An 8,974-nucleotide genomic window follows, 5' to 3' on the forward strand; every position below is an offset into this window, starting at 1 on the left:
GCACTAAAGATGACTATTTACAACCATAAACTCCATGATGTAGTCATACAAGCATTTTAACGTATCTTTTTCCATGTGTGTGTATTACAGCAGGGAAATTCACAGTTGCCGATCAGCTACATGTCACCGCCACTCACTTGTTTACAGTTAGATGTTCATGATCTGTGTGTGTGTGTGCGGGTGTGCTTGATTTGTCGTGCATAAATCATTTGTCTTTAAAAGCAGTAACAATTTGCTGCTAATATGAGTGTGTGTGTGGTGTGGAAAGGGACGGTGAGAGGAAGGATGCTGCAGCTGTTGCCTCCAAATCCATAAATTATTGTTGGGAATGCTACAATCTAGATTCCATATCTTGCATCTTAAAAGTGCATTTTCCCATATACAGCAATCTACAGCTCATCAAAATTCATTCTGCTTCAGCATAAACAATCCCCCTGTCCTCTCACCCCTGCATATGTGTGTGCGTGTGTGCGTGTGTGCGCGCGCGCGTGTGTGTGTGTGTGTATACATGTATTTGTCCGTATGGCATAAACAATCCCCTTCTCCTGTCAGGAACACAGAGTGATCCATCAGTTTCTCCACAGAAAACCAATTTCACTGGAGATGTTCAGTTTTTCACAGACACAAACCACCTATCCTTGCAGAGAGAGCAAAAGGGGGAAAAGAGGGAAAGACGCACACTTACACAGAATAGAGGCAGATAAAGAAAGAGGGAAAAGAATGGCAAAGAAATAGAAAAGGGAAGAGAAGGAGACATGAAGCAAAATTTAAAGAGAAGGATGGGAAGAATAAGGGAAAATAAAAAAGACCAATTTTGCTATGCTTAATAGGACACACTGTTATTTGCTATCTCATCAGTTCAATATAGTACGTAAAAACCGTTCATCTGTTGCCCTATACTCATATGCACTGGGAGTTGACACATAGTGCCTGTCAAGTAGGCTTTATGTGAGAGCTGCAAAAAAAAAAAAAAAAAAAGCCACACTTTCAGTCTCTACACAGTGGTGTTTGTAATTAAAAAAAAGGAATAAAGATGAAAGACTGAAAGAAAAAAAAAAAAATTCTCGCTTTTGACCGTTAAAGCTTGAAGTGTGGAATTATGAGCGAGGAGCAAAGCATGCTGTGGCGGCCCAGTTTTGCTGTGTTGAAGCGGGCAGATGACAACATAATTATAGAGTCATCTTATAACACGTGATTAAACAAACAATGCATGTCGTCTCCTCCTAAGGTCCCCATTTCCAGCATCTTTTATTTTCATGCATGTGTTTTCTGAATAGTGGTGTTGCATGCGTTCGCTCACAGGAAAGAAAAAGGAGGTGAATCCCTGCATATTCGTGAACATATGCGGGCACCCACAGACATAGCCAGACGGAAAAATTGTATGCAGACAAACAGGCGATGGACAGCGGGCTAATGTATCTTTGTTGTAATGGGCTTAAGTTAAAACAAGATGAGAAAGGCCTTCATTTTAGAGCTGCTGCGTTGCTACTAATGACTAGAGGGCCCCCAACTGCCATCTCAGCCTATTATAACTTCGAGATAGCTCTTCTGTGTTTTTAAAGATGAATGCAAATTAAAAAGCATTAGGCTACATTCATTTGCAGTCTTTGGCATATAGGCCACTTTTGGTCTGAGGGCCACTTAAGGCTGCCTTATTTCTTCAAATGACCTTGAAATCAAAGAAAGAGCAAGTTTTAATGATTTAGAGGGCTCTTAAAGACTCGAAAGGAAAAGCAACACAGGGCCTCATTAAAATTTTCATTTAAACATTAAAAAAGCTTTTTGTTACAAATGTTCCTGCCAGGATGCTGAGTTGATATACAAAGAAAACCATAAGAAGGCCCAGCATCTGCGCCAATTTGATGCCAATGCATCTCCTCATCCCTTCATCAGTGATTCTATAAATTACAAGCGTGCTTATTTGGCTACTTTATAATTTTCTCTGTGAGACTTGGGCTTGTGTGTATGATAAACGACGTGCTGGGGAGCTTTGTGATTTGGTGCAGGGCCTGTGAATGACCTAGGGAATGCATCGTGTCACTTTATATTTAGCTTCTATTTCCTCACCGCCTGCTCTTCTGCTGCACATGGTATGATTTCAGTTTGTGAGTGTATGTGTGTGTGTACGTGAACAAAGAGTGAGACATATCCCATCACCCCCTAAAATTCCTTCATTCCCTCCTCCATTGCTCCTTTATTTCCCCAACGACTCAACTTGCCTTGTAAAAACCTTAGCCTGGCTGCTCAGCGGCCTTTAAAATGTAAAGCAATATTAATGTCTGACACGTTGATCTCTGTTACTATGGCATTGTTTCAGGGGTCCAGTGAATGTAAAGAAAGCTGTGACTGTCCAGACTTAAGAGGGTGGGTGCGAAAATGTTCACTTAACATGCTGTTTTCACACTGGAGTAAAATATGTAAGGACCTGATGAGAGAACTGTAATAGCATGTGTTTGTTACAGGTGGTAACATATTAGAAATGCCAAAAAGGAGAAAATGTGCCAAATATTCTTCAGTTTTTGGCATGTGGATCCAGCCCCTCCATAACATCACCTCTCGCGCGTTTAGTTATTTACAGCCCTGACAACAAAAAAAGCCTTGAACTGTTCAGAAAACTACACAGCACCCTTTGTGTCACAGGCAAAACAGGAAATCAGGCTTTTGTCCGCTCGAGATGGCATCAAAAAACACAGTGTTTCATCTGTCTTAAGCAATCCCATCTTGACGACTTCACACATCCCCATGTGGGGCTGTGCTGCTCCTCAGAACAGATTGGGAAACAGCACAAACGATCTGCCGGGGAAGTCCCAGCGGGCTGCCATAACATGCTCGTTTGCCGACGTACCTCTGTTGCACAGAGCCCATGTTTGATTCCTCTCAGGTTGCCCCTCCCTTTCTTTCTCACTCTCACTTCACTTCTATCACTTGCTCATTTCGCTGTCTATATCACCTCCTTCCTTTCTTTCTCTCTTTTGCTCTGTCCCTGACACTCAGTCTTTGTCAGCCTGTTGGCCTGTCTGTCTGCGTCTCTTTTCCCTTTTCTCTCGGGCCTGCCTCCCTTTCTCCCTCACACCTCCTCCTCCTTCTTTTTTGCTTTAAAATACATGTTAGTTGGCTGTGTGTCTTGTAGAAATGCCAGCAGTGATTGTATCCTTCATCCACAATGCAATAATAAGGCAGGTGTGCTCCCCCTCCCCCTCCATTTTCCTCACCTTCCTTCTTTCTTTTTGTACCTCAGAAATGAAACGCATTGCAGCAGTAAACACTAAAAAGCATGAAATCCAAAAGAAAGACATACAGAAAATAAGATAAGATCGTCTTTTTGTGTGTGGCCTTTGTTGACATCTGGGTTAATCCAGAGAAAAGGCTGTTAATGTTTATTTTCCATCTGAAAGAATGAATCACTGCAAGAATTGTGCTTTTTGTTGCCTATGTATCATCCTCCCCACCGATGCAATGCTGCCAACTATACAAACAATATTTATCTCCTCATTTACCAAAAAAGCACACTGAATTTACTCCTGGGGGTAAAAGTTGCAAAGTTTTGCAGAATCAGTTGTTGGATGAGTCTAAAAGTTGCGTTACACCTGTTAGCAGAAAAACAACAGGTTCTGTGTTGGTGCATACCCCCAAATACAGCCAGCAATAAATTATAAGATTTCATGTTGAGTATTTGTTCACGGGGGACAATGGTTTCCCGATTTCTCAGGTGTAAAACTTTGGTGGATGAAACACAGGTGTAGGAGATATCGTGTGGTGGATGGAACCCAGGTGCCGGAGTTATTTCCGGTCTGTGCCGTTAATCACCAAGCTGACGCTGAAATATGGCTTGCAATTTAGCAGTTTTAAAATAGAGTTCCCTTGACTGCATATACTTATGTTGGGAAATAATAACAAGGGCAAGATAAAGTCAAGAGACTGTGAGAATGTTTCATATGAACGTGTGCCGCAAAATGTGATGTGTTTTATCAGCGAATGTGGGCACAAAGTCTGAAGGATAATAGAAACTAAAAGGGATCTGATGCTGTCTGCCTGATAACAATAATTTGACAGTTTCAATTCCTATGGAGCAATGACGTCTTTGATGTAAGGAGCTGATTAATAAGTGACTTCACCAAACCCTGTTTAAGGATTTTATGTGCAAATGCAGCCTTCTAAGTAAGGAGAACAAATGAGCAAGAACAAGGAAAATATCTCTTTTTTCACAAAACACGCTGCTTTTAGCAAGGCCACAAAAATAAACAACATGTGAAAGTGTGTATTATCGCTATTGATTTGAATTCCATAGATGAACCCGCACTTGAATGTCAATAAACACAAAAACAGAGGACCATGGGTGTGTTTGTTTTAAAACACACCCATGGTCCTCTTCCTTCTTTCCTGTTCCTGTTTTCCGTCAGTTCTCTCATGGCTTCTGGAAGAGTCAGAATGTGACAAAGGTTTACATCGGAGACAGACTGTCTAAATATCTGATTATAAGCTGTTTATCCTCGTTAAATGATGACAACATAGTAACGCCAATACGCAAGAGGCCTCAGATGTGAAGCTGGTCAATATCTATTGACAGACAAATCATTGCTGTTGTTCTTTCGTTTTGTCATTGTCCAGGCCCAATGCATGTGGGGCTAAACTGGGAGTGAATGTGATTGGATTTTCAGTCTCCGTCATTAAATTCCCATGCGGGGAATACTAATTCCAGTATTTAGTGCGGTGATGCTAGGGCTTGCTTTCATCTTAAACTGATTCCAGTCTAATTAGATTGGGCATGTGGGGGGTGGTGGATGTACGTCTGGACTAATCCCTGCCTCTCTCTCCCAAACATTGTATTATCCAGAGAAAATCCATTGGCTGCAGGCTATTCAAAGCCAGATCTGCCTCCACTGCAGCCTCTGCACTGTATCATCTGGAAAGCTGTGGCTAGAAGGGTGCACGGTGCAGTGAGGGTGGAACCTAATGGTCATGAGTGATGTATGGGTTGCAGAAAACGCCATTTAGAATTTACAGTAAACCTTTTATCGTGTATTCAGGGCAAGACCGCTCACTGCTGTGGCCTCTTTAGCAAAGCTGTGTCTGAACTACTATGTACTGCTCTTCTCTTCAGACGGCCTTTTTATTCTAGGACAGTGCAGTTAAGTAGTGGAATTGCGTGGCCTCCAAAATACAGTCACTTGAAAATGGTTCTTTTCTTTTAAGGTTTTATATATTGATAGACCCCTAAACAGTAATTTCAGAAGATATGAGTCAGAATTGGCAAACAATACACTTGCACACGCATTTTCTGTGCACAGCTCAGCCTGTCAACCTGCTTGTGAATTACTGACAGACTACAGTGAAAACACAGTGTAAAGAGGTCCTTCTTCTAAGCGCTGAGAAGGCCAGAAAAATGAAAGGCCTTCAGCCATTATTCTGCGCAAAGGTCAAACGCAATTCAATCCCATAGTATGGTTGGGGGTTGGGGGGGCTACCTCGGCAACCGCCCACACTTTAAGGGTGAGCAACAGGAAAGGACAATTCAGCAGCACATTCGTCAAGGGCGAGGAGTGAAGTCAGAAGGGGGTAGAAAAAAGCTGTTTTTGAGGCTTTTACATGTCGCGGCTGTTTCACTTCACACTGAAGTGTTTGAGCAAGACAATAAAGACCACAACCAATTCTGACAGAGTGAAAAGATCCTCATTTTCCCCTTCATTTTTGATGTCCTTGTGAAATTTCATTAGGTGGATTTAACGACTTGTGAATGTTGGCTTTCTCCGTGACCCTGACACTGGTCGTGGACATGTCTCACTGGCAGGGTGATGTTGATTGACTGGCATCAATTTTACTTCTATCTATCTATCTATCTATGTTAAAAACATTATGTGATCTGACCCCTTGATGCTGTGCGAGAGTTGCCAGTGGTATGCACTCTGTTCAACACATTAGCATGGGCCTTACACACCAGTAACAAAGTTGTAGGAAATAGCAGATCTTCTTGCTTGTCTGTTATGGTTATATGTCTGTTTATGGCTGTGATTTATTATTGTTGACTTTTCCGTTATAATGGGTGGGGCCTTGAGCGGCACCTGATCAGATCCAGATTAGCAGACACTTCCAAACATAATCCGAGCATCAGCTTTGAGTCAGATTACCACAAATAGCATAATGACAGGAAATACCCATTATATGATTTAGAATTTGAGTGACTGGCACTGCAATTATTAGAGCTCTGTTGACACAAATACATATCATGTTAACAGTGTGACATAGGTATGCCTTAAAAATTGGGAAAAGATGTGCCTTAGTGCAGGTGTAATGATGATGGAAAGTATGTACTATTTAAAATTACTAAACAATTGCAAATCCAACCACAATATACTGTAGCTTTGTAATTGAAATGACAACATACATAATATATATTACACTATAATATTACACTATAACATTTATCAACATGAAAATTTTGAGTATTGCATTCCTGTAAAAGTGATTGACAGCCAAATATGATTATATTTTGTGTACAGTGCCAGTCAAAAGTTTCGACATACTTTTCCATGAATATATAACTTTACATCAGTTAAATGTAAAAAAAAAAATATGAATGAGATGTGTGAAAGACAAGCTAATGAAACTTCTTCCCAAGAAGATAATAAGAATGGAAGACTGAAAATGAAATAAAGAATATTTGATGCGACCAAACTGGTTTGCAGATACAGTTTTTAATGTATCACAACAATGAGCAACAAACATACTTGATGAACTATTTCCAGAAGTTGTTCAAATACCATCTACAATAAACGTCATTTCAACTATGACAACAGGTCTGTGACAAAATAAAAAAACGGTTTCAAAACCATGTTATTACCGTGATACGGTACAGTTGAGACCTCAAACAGTACAGTAACAAAAACTAATGCGACTACTCTCTATATATAAAACATCAATAACATTTTTGGTTTAGTTTATTTAAAGTTTTAGCCATAGGGGCTTCTTCTTATTAAAACCTCAGGGTGCATTTCCTATGTAACCCAGATGTTGAAGAGTACATATTGTGTAGGATATGATTGCGCCATGAAAATCCCTTTGACATCCAGAAGAACAATTCCAATTTCAACCTTTTGAAGGCTGTCCCCATAAACATGACACAATCCATCCATTTGTTTTTAAAAAGTTCTTTTTTTTTTCTTTTTGGCTGCTGTGCAGTTGCAATATCTATGTACAGTTATATTGTTGGACCATCCTTTTTGTTGGTTTGTTAGCTTTTACCAGTCCTTGGTGTGGAAAGCGTCCTGTCTGATGCTAACATCTTAGCACATGATGCTAGCTGACAGTTCAGTCTTATAATGCTGAGCCACAGAGTGGGGAAAGGCAAAAAGCCAGAGTTGTGAAAGCCTTTGGAATCAGGACAGTCGCTCATGTTTGTACAATGGCAGAATTGCACCTTGGGAGGCCAGGATGTCTCTTATGAAACACAATCGAAAAGTGTCTTCAGGATTAAAGTAAATGTTGAAATACTAAAAATCCAAAAAATGACATTTAAAAAGCTCACGCAGAAAATTAAAAACTGACATTGCTTTAAAACTTTGAGAAAAAAAAAACACCTTTACAATAATAAAACATAAAAGGAAATGTTACTTGATTTCATTGTTTGAAACAATAACTAAGCATGATTTGATTTAACCTGTCAAACAGTTGCATTACATGCTACTTGCTCATCTCAGAATAGGAAATACCAAAAGCAATACATTTTTGCATTTCTTCATATTAATAAATTTGTACCATGCACAGCCAACTACGAATATGTACAACAGCTTAGCTTTCTTTGTTCACAAGCCTTTTCTTTCATACAAATAGCCTTCTGTTACTTTGGAATGAATCACACTGGTTTCAATTACCAAACTAGAAAGTGATTCGTAAAAAATTGAACACCCTTTGACAGCTTTCACATTCTTAGTTCCACAGCAAAATAACAAAATAAAATAAAAAGTAGCAAAGCAAAGCAATTAATGGATCAGTATTTTGTCTGGTAGAAAGTTGAGAGAATTTATGGCAAGCAAAATAACATTACACAGTAGCAGCAAACTTTGTAAGGTAATACTTTGCAATGTTGAAATCACTAAATGTGGAAAAATCAAAATGTTGACTTTAACTGTAGATCATCAGAAGTGCCCAGAGAATTGATGGGAGGACGTCAACCTATGTAATAAATGGCTGTGTATACGTGTAACACTGTTTTAAGTCCTACAAGTACATGAAAAGGTTTTTAATATACAACACAAATGCTGTTGTCCCCCTTTTAAAGCAGCATATTTGCAAACGTATAGCAAATGATCATACCTTTTTTTAACAATGTGACCAACTTGTACCTTAACAGTTTCAAGTATACAGTACTGCTTTCATGGATGCACCAATTCTTAAATAGGTCTCTAGATTGTTAGGCATCAATCCTGTAACAAATATGGACCAATATGCTGCTGCAATAGACACAAATAATAATTAAAATACAAACATACATACATACAAACAGAAAAAAAAATCTATTAAATTAACAAATGGGCTACTCAAATAATAAAAAGACAAACAAAAACAAAATAAGTGCACTATAGTCCAGACACAAGCAGGTACCGTAACAGTACAGCAATTCACAAATGAAAAATGTTATATTCACATAATCCGAGAGAGTCTATCAAAACTAGAGTTATTACCTCTTCAGAAAAGGGTGTGAGCAGAGGTAAAAGTGAGAAGGTAAGAGTTGGCACAGATTAGTATATACTACAAGAAAAAAAGGAAAAAAGGGGGTGGGAAATAGATACAGCTTGTTGTAATACAAACTGGCAAACACAGGGGCATCATACACATTTATTTCACCATTCTAAATTCCCTCAGTGGCAAAACCATACTGTCTTTGTAGGGCAAAACTAAAAGGATATGCACATCGTCCATTGTAACAGTAATATTGTCTCTTGGTACTCTATACACATCAAGGAAATGCGTCCGATAA

At 39.3% G+C, this 8,974-nt stretch overlaps 1 protein-coding gene across 4 annotated transcripts in view; it reads right to left on the bottom strand.

The window, feature by feature from the left end:
- Window positions 1–6,672: 6,672 nt before the first annotated feature.
- zfhx4 (zinc finger homeobox 4) overlaps window positions 6,673–8,974 on the bottom strand; it is an 82,026-nt gene continuing 79,724 nt past the window's right edge. For all 4 annotated transcript variants that reach the window (XM_071485463.1, XM_071485460.1, XM_071485462.1 and 1 more), the window contains one exon: window positions 6,673–8,974. This exon is cut by the window's right edge and continues 2,051 nt beyond it. The gene's annotated coding sequence lies outside the window, so the exon portion shown is untranslated.

Source organism: Trachinotus anak, unplaced genomic scaffold, assembly GCF_046630095.1.
Source record: "Trachinotus anak isolate AG129_WGS33_773 ecotype Australia unplaced genomic scaffold, CSIRO_AGI_Tana_v1 ptg000009l, whole genome shotgun sequence".
In the NCBI taxonomy this organism is placed as follows: domain Eukaryota; kingdom Metazoa; phylum Chordata; class Actinopteri; order Carangiformes; family Carangidae; genus Trachinotus; species Trachinotus anak.